At 45.0% G+C, this 15,409-nt stretch overlaps 1 protein-coding gene and 2 long non-coding RNA genes across 3 annotated transcripts in view; 1 reads left to right on the top strand and 2 right to left on the bottom strand.

Annotated features, from left to right (window-relative positions):
• The window catches only part of LOC141364205 (GTPase IMAP family member 8-like), a 153,227-nt gene that overhangs the window by 67,646 nt on the left and 70,172 nt on the right, over positions 1-15,409 (bottom strand). The gene's annotated exons all lie outside the window — the stretch shown is intronic.
• On the top strand, positions 9,690-10,543 carry LOC141364292 (uncharacterized). Its single transcript, XR_012369996.1, has 2 exons — positions 9,690-9,896; positions 10,293-10,543. It is a non-coding gene; the product is annotated as an uncharacterized lncRNA (long non-coding RNA).
• The window catches only part of LOC141364291 (uncharacterized), a 30,207-nt gene continuing 25,534 nt past the window's right edge, over positions 10,737-15,409 (bottom strand). The window contains exon 3 of the long non-coding RNA XR_012369995.1: positions 10,737-11,301. This is a non-coding gene — a long non-coding RNA (uncharacterized lncRNA). The remainder of the gene's footprint in view (positions 11,302-15,409) is intronic.

The raw sequence follows: 15,409 nt of genomic DNA, 5'->3' as shown, positions 1-15,409 counted from the left end.
TTCCTTTCAGAAGATTTTTCTTTCTCCATTTTTGTTTGCTGCTGCATCATTTGTGACCTGTGCAGGCAAGTTGAGTCGGAATTAGCAAATTTAAAAAAAATAGTTGTTCATATTTTGACATTCTCTATTAAAACATAGAACAATGCATGATTTGTTGAAAAATAACAAAATATGACAGAACTACACGTGTTTGAAGTTGAAAGAGTCAAATTACCACAAAAATTTCCACATCCATACATTATATTACCACATTAATACCTTAAAATCACTGGTAAAACTAATAGATTTAGCACACACAAAGCAAAAACATCATCAATGTATGTTCAACTTTTTTTCCTTTTGTTTGATTGACATTGTGACAGACTGCTTAAAATCTAAGTGATCTAATATAATGTTACACATCAGATATTTTTACCCAACAGTTAACCAAACATTTACTTAAAACATAACAGATTATAGAGCCTACCTGCGTGAATTCTTATCAAAACAGATATTTGTAAAACTGTAATTTTGTGTAGATGTCTATATATCCGGGTCGCGCACTCGCGCGTCTGCGTGCACGCGCTTCAGATATCAGTCAGTCAGCGTGAGGGGATCGCTTTTGAGTCGCTCTTAATAACTCTTTAACATTAATCAGGTACCGAACTTTATCTCTCTTAATGACTCTTTTAACATCAAGCAAGTCCTGCAGTCTATTTTATAAGTCATGCATAAAAGCGAAACCAAAATGAATTGAGACGCATTTTTGTATTAGATTAAGCATTAGGAGGACAGTAACGTTACACCTCTCAGACGTATAAATTAAGATGATATCAGATGTCCAACGAGCATTTAGAGCATTGGATTTGGTAGACTATTTGCTTAATGTTCTTATTTCTATGAAAACCTTTTACTCATTTAGAGAGAGTCACATTTGTCTGCGTCTCTGTTCATTCAACTATGGGCTGGACCAAGGGTCAAACAGAAATTGCGCGTTGCGTTAATCTCCGTTAAAAAAATTAGCGGCGTTAAAATGAATTTGCGTTAACGCGTTATTAACGCGTTAATTTTGACAACCCTATTAATTCCTCCCAAGGGTTTTTAGGAGTTTTTTCCCATTGGGTTTTTTCCTAGGGGGTTTTTTCATCCCAGGGAGAGTCAGCCAACTTTGGCTTAGCTTAGCACTTTACTGTATAAGTTATATTATTAATATGCACGCATGTACGGTTTAACCGTAGCCGCTATATTCTACTGCTTATATTATCTATTGATTTTCTGTGTTCTCCTCTACATCTTCTCATGTAAAGCTGCTTTGCAACAATTAACACTTGTGAAAAGCGCTATATAAATAAAATTGAATTGAATTGAATTGTGTTCTGAGTGACAGTGACAGTTGTGTATAGTGTTTGGCTGCACTGAGCTGTTTTGAGCCACGTGTTAAGAGTTGTGCTCAGGTGACTTTTGCTATTGCAGACTGTAGTTTTGCACATGTAGCTCCAGTCGTTTAGCAATCGAAAAAAACTGTAAAGTAACTAATTTAACAAAGGATTTTCATCTTATAAGTTGCTTCAATGAGCCATTTGGATGATTGTGAAAATGAAAAAATGTCTTCAATCACCGCAAAATAAATCCAGCAGTTGTATTTATTATTTAATGTCAATTTTATTTAAACTATGTGCAGACAGATTTACTTTACCTCTAAGTATTTATTTGATAGAACTAAAAAAGTATACACACAGTCGGCATCTAGTCTTAATTGGGGGCGTGGCGAGGGTGGGGGGAAATACTGTGAATATCGTGTGTATTTGAAATAGAAACATTTTGTATTGCGAGTTATTGACACCTGTCGACCGGCAACGCTACATTGCAAAATTAACTGAAATAGCTTATGATTGCCCTTATTTAATTACAAACTGGGTCAATGACCCAAACAGCCGGAGTTGTTGTTTCAAGACATATTCTGTTGAATCTCAAGGAAAGACATTGCTGTAGCGGTAACATTAGCCTATAACTCAATCAACTTTCATATATGTTGCATACTAAAACTCCATAAAACCTTGCCACTTAGTAATTGTACTTATGCTTCACTCCAAACTATTAATCCTTTTGTAAAACGGTGATCAGTAGTAGGGCCTACGAAGTTGCAGGGACTGTGCTGACTGTTACGTCTGTTTCACACATACTCACCCTGCTTTCCAGTTTGTTTTTATATGACCTTCCCTCGCTAATCTCCCTCAGTCTCGTTCACTCGGATAAACGTCATTGCTTACGTTGTACGAGTGCCCACTTCTGCTGAAATACTTGAAGTAGGTTCAAATGGATCACCCTCAGCTAGTGTTGTAGTCAAGACCACCTAAACTGAGACCAAGTCATGACCAAGACCAAGACTGGCCCAGGCCGAGACAAGACCAAGAACTTAATGGGTTGAGACCAAGTCAAGACCAAGACCAGTGCAAGTCACTGCATTAAAACACTTGTGATAAAATGTGGAATACGGTATACATATGATTAGGCACTTCTTGTCTCTCTCTCTGTGTGTGTGTGTGTGTGTGTGTGTGTGTGTGTGTGTGTGTGTGTGTGCGTGTGTGTTCTTTGCCTTTTATTTGTTCGCTTAAATAAAAGTGAACAAACACTAAAGAGCTGAAATAAACCATTTATTCTGAACTGTCTTTCCATGGCTTGCCATACACTTAACACAATGCAGGTGTTTTTAGTTATAAAATTAGAAAAAATGTCATTGGGAGAACTTAAACAATGCTTAAACAATGCCAACATCATACGCCAAACCTGAATAAACTGCATAAAATTAATGATAAAAAATACATTTGTGGTGTGCCATCAGTTGTGGTCTTGACCGGTCTTGAAATAAAATTCTGAGTCCTCTTTGTCTGAGACTGAGACGAAAAAAGTGGTCGATTCCAAGACGAGACCAAGACCTTTCAAAAGTGGTCTTGAGAACTACAACACTACCCTAAACCCTTGATCACATGGAAAGTGGAGACCGCCCCCTCCATCATTTGAACTGTTCAAAGCGCGAGCTGCTGAAGTGACGTCACAATCGTGAAGCTGCATGAAGTGTACATTATGAAGTAGACTCGCTCCCTGTGTCAAAATCGAGGGAGCGATGGTCTGTCCATATAAACTTCCCTCGTTCACAAAATGGCGACAGGGATTCCCCCGAGGATAAGTGTTTAGGGAAGTTCACGAGTGCGTGTCTAAAACTGGAGTGGAACGCAGCCATACTTCTTATGCAGTGCGTTTGCGGTGCATAATTTTTTACGTGACCATGTTAACAGGAGCTTTCACACAGCAAACGTATGCGGCCCATCCGGTCCGTTGCAGATATTAACTGTGTGAAAGCTCTAACCTGTTATCGTGTGCACATAAACAATTTTGCACTGCAAACGCACTGCATACGGAGTATGTGTGAAACAGGCATAACCCACAGACTACCCATGGAGTAGTCTGTGATTTACGCCTGTTTCACATCTTGAACATTTTTGAAAATGTTTCTCTTCCATCTTTTTTAAAATAATTCTTATTAACAGGAGTTTTCACACAGCAAACGTATGCGGTCCGTCCAGTCAGTTGCAGATGTTAAAGCTAGGGTAGGTAATCCTGTTCAGATACATTTTTTTTAATACTGGGTGAAATGGTCCTTCTATCCTGAGAGTAGTCAATACATTATGTGTTCAGAAAAAGGAATGAAAACAATCAGACCTCTGTAGCAGCTGCAGGACAGTAAAAACTCCATGCCTTCATGTCTCGTGCCCGACCCCCACTGCGCGCGCTGCCCTGCGTGCACTAATCACGTCACCGTTCCCTGAAATATTCAGTCTCACTACACCGAGTAAGCAGGAGTTTGCGGCACCGGCACAATGGAAGATAAAAAGCAGCCAAAACGTCTCGGTTACTATCGTAACCTCGGTTCCCTGAGAGACGGGAACAAGACATTGCGTCCGCTGACGCTATGGGTTAACTCCTCCCACTTCACCAAAACTGAAATCTTATTGAACAACGCCATTGCAGGGCACTGGCCAATCGTCGCTGACCGCGGGAAGCGGGAGCCTATAAAAGGCGGTGTAAGAGCGACGAACATCAGAATACTCGACTGAACGAATATGGCTGGCAAGCCGCGAGCTCGGCGCGTAACGCAATGTCTTGTTCCCGTCTCTCAGGGAACCGAGGTTACGATAGTAACCGAGACGTTCCCTATCGAGAGCGGTCTCTCGACATTGCGTCCGCTGACGCTATGGGAACACTGTACAACCACGCCGAGCGAGGGGTGAAGCCAGCCCTGCAACGCAATGTTGTCTAGAACACAACCAATAAAAACCCTGACATGCGGCGCCCGTAACATAGGGGGCGTGTCCGGCCAATAGGATGTAGATATTCCTGAGGTATGAAATTTGCATATCCAAACCTAAGAAACGTGAATACTCATCACTGCGCCGCTACGGGGCAAATAGACAAGTAATTTGAGTGAATACACGTAGTAATAGTAGCACGCACGGCTTTGCCGGGCAACATAGAGCAAAATTGATAGAGGTAATTGGGGTTCTGTCTCAACACGGAGTTAACAGCCGCAGCGGTAACACCGTTAAACCCACAACGTCTTTAGTAGAGACGACCTGATGGAGCGCAGCGTTCTAAGAGAGTAACACAAGCACGCACACATACAGATAGCTGCTTTAGAAGCCAAGACGACCTGAGAGAACCCAGGGCGCTATAATTTAGTGGCATAAGAATGTTCAGTACTCACCGACAGAACTTTTGCGGCTAGCGAATGCATATTGAGCAAGTAAAACCTCGCGAAGGAGTTATGTGAAGCCCAACCAGCCGAAGACACACATCCTGCACAGTAGTACCCTGAAACCAAGCCCATGATGAGGCAATAGCCCTCGTAGAGTGTGCCCTGATGTTAAAAGGGGGCTCCAATCCGCCGCTCTCGTAAGCTAGCGTTATAGCATCCACTAACCAGTGAGAGAGCCGCTGTTTAGACACCGCTCTGCCTTTAGTAGCGCCACCGAAGCACACAAAGAGTTGGTCCGATGCTCTGAAGTTGGCAGTACGATTCACATATGCCCTCAAGGCTCTGACAGGGCAAATAGCCTCCTGGTTAGATGCGTTCTGAGATGTTGCAGGCGCTGCAGATAACGCCGATATGGTAACTACCTGATCGCGAAAGGGGGTAGAGAGAGATTTAGGTATAAATCCAATCTTGGGTCTCAAGATGACATTACAATCTCCCGAGCCGAAGCGTAAGCAATCCTCGTTGACAGAAAACGCTTGTAAATCCCCAACGCGTTTCGTAGTAGCCAGAGCGAGAAGAAGAGCCGTTTTAAGAGACAGGTCTTTAATAGAGCAAGACTCCAGAGGTTCGAACGGCGGTCGTGAAAGTGCACTAAGCACTACATCTAAATCCCAAGGCGGCACCGAAGGGGTGCGAGGGGGTTTTAGTCTTCTCGCTCCTCTCAGGAATCGGACAACAAGTGCGTGTTTTCCTATCGAGTGCCCTTCCAAGGGGGGGCGTATCGCCGCAATAGCCGCCACGTAGACTTTTAGCGTCGACGGCGAGCTGCCGGCGTCCATCTTATGCTGTAAGAAAAGCAAAATGTCCGACACCGGGCAGTTTAACGGGTCGATGCCGTTTTCATGACACCATTTTAGAAACACATTCCATTTAAGATCGTACAAGCGCCTCGTAGACGGCGCTCGCGCCTCAGTGAGCGTGTTCTCCACCCGATGCGAGAGATCGCTAAAGTTATCTAACGTTACGTTCCTCTCACCTGCCAAGCGTGTAGGTTCCACAGCCCTGGGTTGGGGTGCCATACTGAACCTTCCACCTGAGTCAGTAAGTCCCTCCTTAAGGGAATCTGCCATGGGGGGCTTAATAACATCTCTCTCAAGTTCGGATACCACGGCTGGTTCGGCCAGTCTGGTGCGACTAGAATTACCGTGGCTCTCTCCTCCCTGATTTTGCATAACACCAAGGGTATGAGTTTTATCGGAGGGAAAGCATACAGTCTGGATTCCGGCCAGCGTGATGTCAACGCGTCCCCTTGTAGCGGGGAGTGAGTGAGCGAGAAAAACAGCGGGCAGTGCGTGTTCTCGCTGGTCGCGAACAGGTCTATCGACGCCCTCCCGAACTGGCTCCATATCAGCTGAACCGATTCGGGATGGAGCCTCCACTCTCCGCTGGGAAGGCCTTTCCTCGATAACATATCCGCTCCTCTGTTCAGAATGCCCGGAATATGTGCTGCTCTGATGGAGAGTAAATGGCGGTCCGCCCATAGAAGAAGGCTGGCCGCCTGCTCGAATAGGGCTTTTGAATGAATACCTCCCTGGCGATTTATATATGAAACCACCGTCGTGTTGTCCGTCCGTACTAGAACATGATGACGCTCGAGTTGCGGACGAAATGTCTTGAGCGCTAACATTACCGCTCTCATTTCCAGACGGTTTATGTGCCAAACACTCACTGGATCCGGCCACACACCGGACGCCGGTGTGCTCATGCATACCGCTCCCCAGCCTGACCTCGACGCATCCGTGGTGACCGCTATACGAGAGGCTACCTGTCCTAGCGGGGCTCCGACACTGTACAGGGTCGGGTCGCGCCACGGTCTCAGCGCGCTGACACAGCTGTGTGTTATCTGAATGCGCAAAAACGCCGAGGCCCACATATTCATCGGAACTCGATCTTTCAGCCATATCTGTAACGGCCGCATGCGAAGCAATCCCAAATGACAAACTGGAGCGGCTGATGCCATCAGACCCAGCAGCCTTTGAAACTCTCTGAGGAGGACAAACCGGCCGGTTCTGAAACGGCGAATGTACAGCGTTAATGTTTCTACACGTTGCTGCGAGAGATGAGCGCGCATCGATGTAGAATCCAACAGAACTCCCAGGTAAGAAATGGATTGACTCGGTATGAGTTTGCTTTTCTGTACATTGACTCTGAGTCCTAACGCTTCCAAGTGGGGCAGCAATGCATCTACATGACTGATTAATAGATCGCGAGATTGAGCTAAAATCAGCCAGTCGTCCAGATAATTCATAATGCGCATCCCGCTCGCTCTGAGGGGGGAGAGAGCCGCATCCATGCATTTCGTGAACGTGCGCGGGGCTAAAGCTAGCCCGAACGGTAGGACGGAGTATTGGTAAGCTGCGCCCTCGAACGCAAATCTCAGAAAACACCTGTGACGGGGGGATATCTGAATATGGTAGTAAGCGTCCTTTAGATCGATCGACGCAAACCAGTCCCCAGGGCGAACTTGCGCTAGGATCTGTTTCACGGTTATCATTTTGAATACACGTTTGCGTAGCGCACGATTGATAGGTCTTAAGTCCAGAATCGGTCTCATCCCGCCGTCTTTCTTGGGCACCACAAAGTACCGGCTGTAAAATCCGCTGTTCAACTCGCCGTGAGGGACACGCTCTATCGCTCCTGTCGCGAGCAGGTTTTGTATCTCCCGTCTCAGGACAGGGGCATTTTGCGGTGTTGTTAATGACGTTACCACACCATTGCAACGGGGCGGTCTGCGTCTGAATTGTAGAGAATAGCCGTTCTCTATGATGCTTATTACCCATTCTGATACGCCCGGAATCGCCTTCCAAGCTTCTATAAATTGGCATAGAGGGCGAAGGTGGCCGTGCATAGACGCTTGTGACGTGTTTTCTACGAACGAGCCTGACCCTTGCGGAGCTAGAAATGTCAGCGGCGGGGCGGCACGTAGAAGCTGATTCTCGTTCAACGGCTCGGTGGCGGTGCCCGAGTTTAACTGATAAGCACTTTGTACATATCTCAACCTCGCGCTGCTTGACTGCAGGGCTTCGGTCGCTATATGAGGGCTGTGAGGAGGAAAAAGCTCTTTTTGTGGTGATGTTTGTGTTTTTATTACATTTACACACATAACAGTATTCACAACAGTATTTACAACGGTGTTTATTGAACACGGAATGTCGCCCACAGGAACAGAGGGGGGCAGAGGAACCCGGCGTGTAGACGCCTGCCCCTTCACGAGCGATCTCCTCCTCTCGCCCTCTCCATCAGGAAGAAGGCTTGCGAGCCTGATGCTGTCCGCCGCGGCGTCGAGGGCTCCTGCCACGACCGTGACCTCCTCGGGGCTGCCAGTTCTTAGGGCGCACATCGGGCTCCTGACGCGATGGTGCGGAGAAACCAGCTGGTTTAGGAGGGCGTTGCGCGGATCGCGGGGCTGAGGAAGAGCGCGATCTAGCCGCCTCATGCTGAGAGGAGCGTCTGGGAAGCAGCTGACTCATGGCGCGTGAGCGCTTTTGTGCCTCTGAAAAACGCTCGACGACTGACTCCACGGCGTCACCGAAGAGGCCGGCGGGAGTAATCGGAGCATTCAGCAACGCTTTACGCTCGTTGTCCTTCAGCTCAGCTAGGGTAAGCCATAGGTGGCGATGAAGGACGACCATGAAGCCCATAGATTTTCCGACGGCCTGGGCAGAGAGCTTCGTTGCCATGAGAGCAAAATCCGTGGCAGCGCGTAGGTTGCGTACCGCCTCAGTATCGACATCATCACCCAGCGACTGCAGAATCTTCGCCTGGAAGACTTGTAGAACGGCCATAGCGTGTAGCGCCGCCGCCGCCTCACCAGAAGATGCATAAGCCTTGTCCGCCAGATGGGCTGTCATCCGACAGGGCTTTGACGGCAGGCCGCGCTCAGCGCCGAGTGACGCGGAGGAAGGGCAAAGGTGTGCCGCGACGCTCTCTTCCACGGGGGGAATGCGCACGTAACCGTGGGCTTCCCCGCCGTCTACCTGCGAGAACATGCCGGGTGCATGGACGCGCGCCGATTGGGGTGCAGACCATGTCTTGGAGACCTGATCGTGAACATCAGGGAAGAAAGGCGTCTTCCTCCTCGGAGCGGCCTGCTGGCGGCCCGATTGGAGGAACCATGAATCTAGCTTGCTCCTCGCCGGCTCGTCAGGCGATGTCCAGCTGAGGTCCAGCTCTTTTGCCGCCATCTCCATAATCCTAGACATCTCAGACTGGAGATCCACGTGAGGCGGGCGTTCCCGCTCTGCCTCAGCCCAGCTGGTAGATGCAGAAAGAGACATGCTGTCTTCCTCGTCCTCAATACCAAACGAGACAGCCACGTCCGAAGCAGAAGGGGGGCGGAAAACATCCGGGTGGAACTCCACTGGAGAGCGCTTAGATCCCGAAGGGCGGGCGCCACCGGAGGAGCTCCCGCCGTCGTTACCATCCTGGCGGGGAGCAAGAGAAGAATCAGAGGGGGGGGGACCCGCCTGTGGCACAGCGGCGGCAGCGGGTTGCTCCCCGGCGAGACCTCGAGCCACGGCTCTCCTAATCCTGAGCACGCGTGCTGGGAGGTCGGCGCAGTGCTCGCACGAAGAATCCGCGAGAGCCGCCTCGGCGTGCGCCAATCCCAGACAGGCGATGCAGTGCTCGTGGGAGTCCGGCTGCTCCAGGGGTCCCGCGCAGAGAATGCAGATCATAGACTTGCTTGAAGATTTCATCTTGAGTGAAGAAGAGAATTCTGATGTTCGTCGCTCTTACACCGCCTTTTATAGGCTCCCGCTTCCCGCGGTCAGCGACGATTGGCCAGTGCCCTGCAATGGCGTTGTTCAATAAGATTTCAGTTTTGGTGAAGTGGGAGGAGTTAACCCATAGCGTCAGCGGACGCAATGTCGAGAGACCGCTCTCGATAGGGAACTACCACTGCCAGCTTTGCTGGTAACTGCTCGCCCTAATAAAAAAACCTAGAAAAAGAAAATCTGAGGCAGAAAAGGCTGCAACAGGTACTGGATAAAGCCAGAGGACAAACTCGCGTAAACATCGGTGGAGCATTTGAATGGTGGAGACAAATGAGGGAGCTGAAGGGCCTGAAAAGCGATGCCGAGGTTGCGGTCTTTCTGCTGAACAGGTAATAATTTGTTTTGCTTCGGGGGGATTTGTTATTTCCATGATAAATGTTACGTTAGGCAACGTAGCTATTTTTGTAGCTAGTATTAGCCCAATGCTAACATTAGCTTCTCTGTCGGTGTAAGTCAGTTGAGTTACAGGTCGTAGGTAACGTTACTGCTTATCTGACTTTTAGGACATGACATTATGATAATATTGCACAGCCATAGTCGCAAGTGTATCATAACTTATGATCTAAAATAGTTTTCTAAACAAAGCTACGGATAAACTAATTCAAGGAATCACATAAATGTTTGTCACTGTGTGAAATGGGAAAAAAAATGTGTTGTCATTCATTGTGTGTCTTTGAGATACAGTAATTATTGTCAGATGTGTAATTGTGATATTCTTCCTAAAGGTAAATCACTGCCAAAGGAGTAGATCACCACAGAAGACAACGCATCATGCAAAGCCTGACCTGTCAGCCATCCATGGACACTCTTTTTCTAACATATATATATTTCAAATTTATTATATGTAAATACAGATTGTTTATGACAATCAAAAGCAACAAAAGGACAGATAGTTGTTTAAAAAAGTATTCCTCTTAGGTCTCTCTTGTTGTTGTTGGTGTTGTTTTTTTAATAAAACAAAAAGTGTTATACCACATTCATTGTCATTATTCATTTAGCATGTAAGGAGGTAAGAAAAGTAATAGCTTGTTTATGCTAAAATGATAAAGGAAAGGCATTTATCAACTCAAAATATTTATTCAAACATGACAAAATTTAAATAATAATATGACTGTACATACTGTATACATTAGTGCAAATTTTACAGAACAATATATAAATCAGTACAAAATAAATAAAAAAGCAGGGCACAAAAATAAATACTATTTATTGTACTGTGCCTACACCCTACTTGGGATGAAACCTGTATACTGTCCATGTGTATCTGGGTAGCGGTCTCTAATTTTCCAAAACACAGCAACTAGGAATTACTACTCTGTGCCCAGCTCCCAGTGCCCCATATTGCCACACAACATATTGCCGGTATGCAGCGTAGCGGAATTGTTTATTGCTCTCCCCTGGGTCTGGAAGATCCTCCACAGCCCGGACATCATTCCAGATCCTTCTGGCAAGTCGCAACACCCCCTCCTGCAAAATGTACAATTCCATGTGGGGCAGCATGGAAATACAGGAGTCGTCTTGTTGCCCACAGCACTTTCTTTCTACATCTGAGGGCATCTCTCTGCAGTTTCGGCACACACACCAAGTGGGTTGACTCGGAGCTGGAGGGCCTGGTGGAGGAGCATCTCCTGATGTTGACATATGGAGGAGATCAAAGATGAGGCTTGGGTCCCTTGTCAGGCAGATCTGCAGCAACTGATGGGATTCTTCCAAGCTCAGTGTATGAATTCTGGCCTGTAAAACAATAGTTCATCAAAAAGATTCAACTTTATTTTTAGAACTCTTTTTTTTCTGTCCTCTAAGAGAAATGTTGTGTCCACAGTAAATGCCAGGTAATTATTTATTGGCAGACAGTGCCAAGGACTCAATTTGATATGTTTTGTTTATATTGTATATATTGTTGATATTATATTGTTATTAAAATTCTTTACTCGTTTTAAAAAATCTACTGGGCTGCTGCAGCACTGATAATTTCACTATTGTGGGACAATAAATGTTTATCTTATTTGATCTTATACTATTGTTTTTTGCTGATGTTGAGGTCGAAAAAATATCAACTAATAACAAAAAATATAGCTGCAAGCAGCGATACGGGGCCAAGCACAATCAGCGCAATGAGCTCCCAAAGCACAACAAGAAAGATACAACGTATCAATCACTCAGGGCGCATTGAGCACCCAAGGTGCATCAAGAACACAAGGCTCAGCAAAGAACCCAAAGCGTAGCAATGACAGAGCAGAACCACCGCAGTGCAGAGCAGCAACAGAAAACATGGCAAAAATAGAACATATGTGAACTACAGACAGGTCAAAAAGAATAGGTGAGAAAGAACAAAACTATAATAGAAGAAATTAACACCTGGCTCAGGTGGGATTCGAACCCATGAACGCAGGATCTCAATGCAAACGACTTAACAGATGCGCCACTCAGTAGACACAGCTCAAGGGGCAGCAGAAAAGAGCTTACATCCCATACAAAGAATTCAGAAGTTATAAGCAGTTCTATAAGAACTGTTATAGTTTATACCCCTAGGTGGCGCTGTTCTCTGATTTCCTCAGGACGTCATGCTGAAGCTCCCTACCGATTTTTGCGCCGATATATCCGATACTTCAAAAGTTATAGCAATTTATCACAGATTTCAAAATGGCGGACAGGCGGTTCGGTCAATCCCGGCATAATACATATCGGCAGATGCGGCATAAGCCAAGGAATCCGTAGACACCAAGATCATAATTTTCTGACAAACGATTCAGAAGTTATGCGCAAAAATAGCCTTTTTTCCTATCTCATGACCCATAGGTTGCGCTGTCACCAAATTTGGCATGGACCCCCATTTCATGGTCGACATGAAGCGTACCAAATTTCATCTCGATTGATCAAAGAATGACCGAGATATAGCCTCAGAACCAATTTTGCGTCAATCTCGTTAAGTTCGCGCATTAATTACTTTTGAATAAAGAAAAATATCAAAATTCTGTTCAGTCATTTCTATGCGGCTCACTCCAAAGATCACATGTGCCAAATCTCATAAGAATTGAACCAAATTTGAAGGAGGAGTAGCGAAAAAACGAAATACTGTACATTTCAAAATGGCCGATACTGTAATGGGAGGAGTCTTACTGTAAAGTATTAAAAACAATAAGCATGAGGAGAGCAATCATGTGTACTAAGTAGAATTCTCATAGATCTAATGGATCACCAGTTATAACCATTTGAACATTGAATTTTTGAGATGATGGTGGCGCTATAGAGTTACTGCTAGAGACCCCATTTTTGGCCAAATGACTATTTATGACCACCACTACAACTGTGCCAAATTTCATCATTTTCCTATATACGGTTCATAGGGCTGCCATAGACTCCCATTGGGGAAGATTAAGATTATTAAGAAAAATAATAATAAATATAGCTGCAAGCAGCAATTGCGGGGTCAAGCACCTTCAGCGCAATGAGCACCCAAAGCACAGCAAAAACCACACGACGCAGCAAATGCACAAAGCGCAGAAAGCGCGCAATACAGAGCCCGAACCCGAAGCAAAGCAAATGCAGAGCAGAACCACTGCAGTGCGAAGCAACAACAGTAAAGATGGCAAAAATATAACATGTGTGGAAAACCAGACAGGTCGAGAAGAACGTGTTAAAGGGAACACAAAAGGAAATCTCAATAAGTGAAAGTAAGAGCTGGGATTCGAACCCATGACCTCAGGTTCCCAAAGCACGGCACTAACCGCATGCACCACTGAGTAAACGATTAAACCACTGAGTTGGTGTGTCCAAGCTATAGAATAGAGATTCAGAACTGTAAACATTGATATCCAGCAATTATCAAAAGTGCAGAAATGACAAGAGACAGCACAAATAACTGAAATACAATGTATTGTATGAAAATCACAAAACTTAAGTGAGAAAAAAGTTAAGACAAAAACCACTGCACATGGGATTTGAACCCAGGACCTCAGAAACTCATGGCATATGGTTAACCAGATGCGCAACTCAGTTAACACAGCTCAAAGGGCAGCAAAAAACAGCTTAGGTGCTGCAAGGATTGACATATGCCAATCAACACAGATGCAGAACTGACAGTGCAGAGCAGAACTAACAGAAATACAATGTATGTGAGAATCAAAAAGCTCAAGTGAGATTGAAGACAAGCAGATCATTCTGTATAGTGATGCTATACAATGTAATATACAGTCACATTAATTTATTACTATGACAAATAGACAACGTCACAGGCACGGTAAACTTTAGAGTGGTATTTCTAAGAAAGAGAACAGAATATCAAAAATCTGTGCGGTCACATCTGTGCGGATTGCTCCAAACATTATACGAGCAGAACCTGACATAAAATAAACAAAATTTGTAAAAGGAGTAGCGAAAAAATCATTTACCAAATGCCTTACAATAACACATGAACAGAATGTTGGAAAATGACAAACGAGGTATCGTTGCGATCGGCATAAAACAGTGAATCTAATTTCACAAAGAAAATTTATATCAGACTAAGTATTCAGAAGTTATAAGAAGTTCCATAAGAACTGTTATAGTTTATAACCCCTAGGTGGCGCTGTGCTCTGACTTCCCAGGTACCTTCAGGACATCATGTCGAAGCTCCTTACTAATTTTTGCGCGGATATGTCCAATAGTTAAAAAATAGAACAAATTATGTGAAATTTCAAAATGGCGGACAAGCGGTTCGGTCAAACCCGGCATAATACACATCGACAGATGCGGCATGAGGTAAGCAATCCATAGACATCAAGATCATAATTTTCTGACAAACAGTTCAGAAGTTATGGGAAAAAATAGCCTATTTTTCTATATCATGACCCATAGGTGGCGTTGTCACCAAATTTGGCATGAACCCCAAGTTCACGGTCCACATGAAGTGTACCAAATTTCATTTCAATTGATCAAAGAATGACCGAGATACAGCTTCAGAACCATTTTTGCGTCAACCTCGTTAAGTTTGCGCATTTATTACTTTTGAACAAAGATAAATATCAAAATTCTGTTCGGTCATTTCTGTGCGGCTCACTCCAAAGTTCACCTGTGCCAAATTTCATAACAATTGAACCAAATTTGAAGGAGGAGTAGCGAATAAACAGAATACTGTACATTTCAAAATGGCCACTACTGTAATGGGTGGAGTTTTACTGTAAGGTATTAAAAACAACAAGCATGAGGAGAGCAATCACGTGTACTAAGTAGAATTTTCATAGATCAAGCGGATCAGCAGTTATAACCATTTGAACATTGAATATTTGCACTGCTGGTGGCGCTATAGAGTTAGTACTAGAGACCCCATTTTTGGTCACGTGACTTTTTAAGACCACCACTACAACTGTGCCAAATTTCATCATTTTCCTATGTACGGTTCATAGGGCTGCCATAGACGCCTATGGCTAAGAAGAAGAAGACGCAGAATAATAATAAATATAGCTGCAAGCAGCGATACGGGGTCAAGCACCTTCAGCGCAATGAGCACCCAAAGCACAGCAAAAACCGCACGACGCAGCAAATGCGCAAAGCGCAGAAAGCCCGCAATACAGAGCCCGAACCCGAAGCAAAGCAAATGCAGAGCAGAACCACTGCAGTGCGGAGCAACAAGAGTAAAGATGGCAAAAATATAATATCAGACAAAGTATTCAAAAGTTATAAGCAGTTCCATAAGAACTGTTATAGTTTATAACCCCTAGGTGGCGCTGTACTCTGACTTCCCAGGTACCTTCAGGACATCATGTCGAAGCTCCTTTCTATTTTTTGTGCGGATATGTCCAATAGTTAAAAAAATATAACATATTATGTGAAATTTCAAAATGGCGGACATGCGGTTCGGTCA

This window comes from Misgurnus anguillicaudatus, chromosome 6 (genome assembly GCF_027580225.2).
Source record: "Misgurnus anguillicaudatus chromosome 6, ASM2758022v2, whole genome shotgun sequence".
Classification (NCBI taxonomy): Eukaryota; Metazoa; Chordata; class Actinopteri; order Cypriniformes; family Cobitidae; genus Misgurnus; species Misgurnus anguillicaudatus.
The sequence above is the reverse complement of the archived record's forward strand: the minus strand, read 5'-3'. Positions and strand labels throughout refer to the sequence as shown.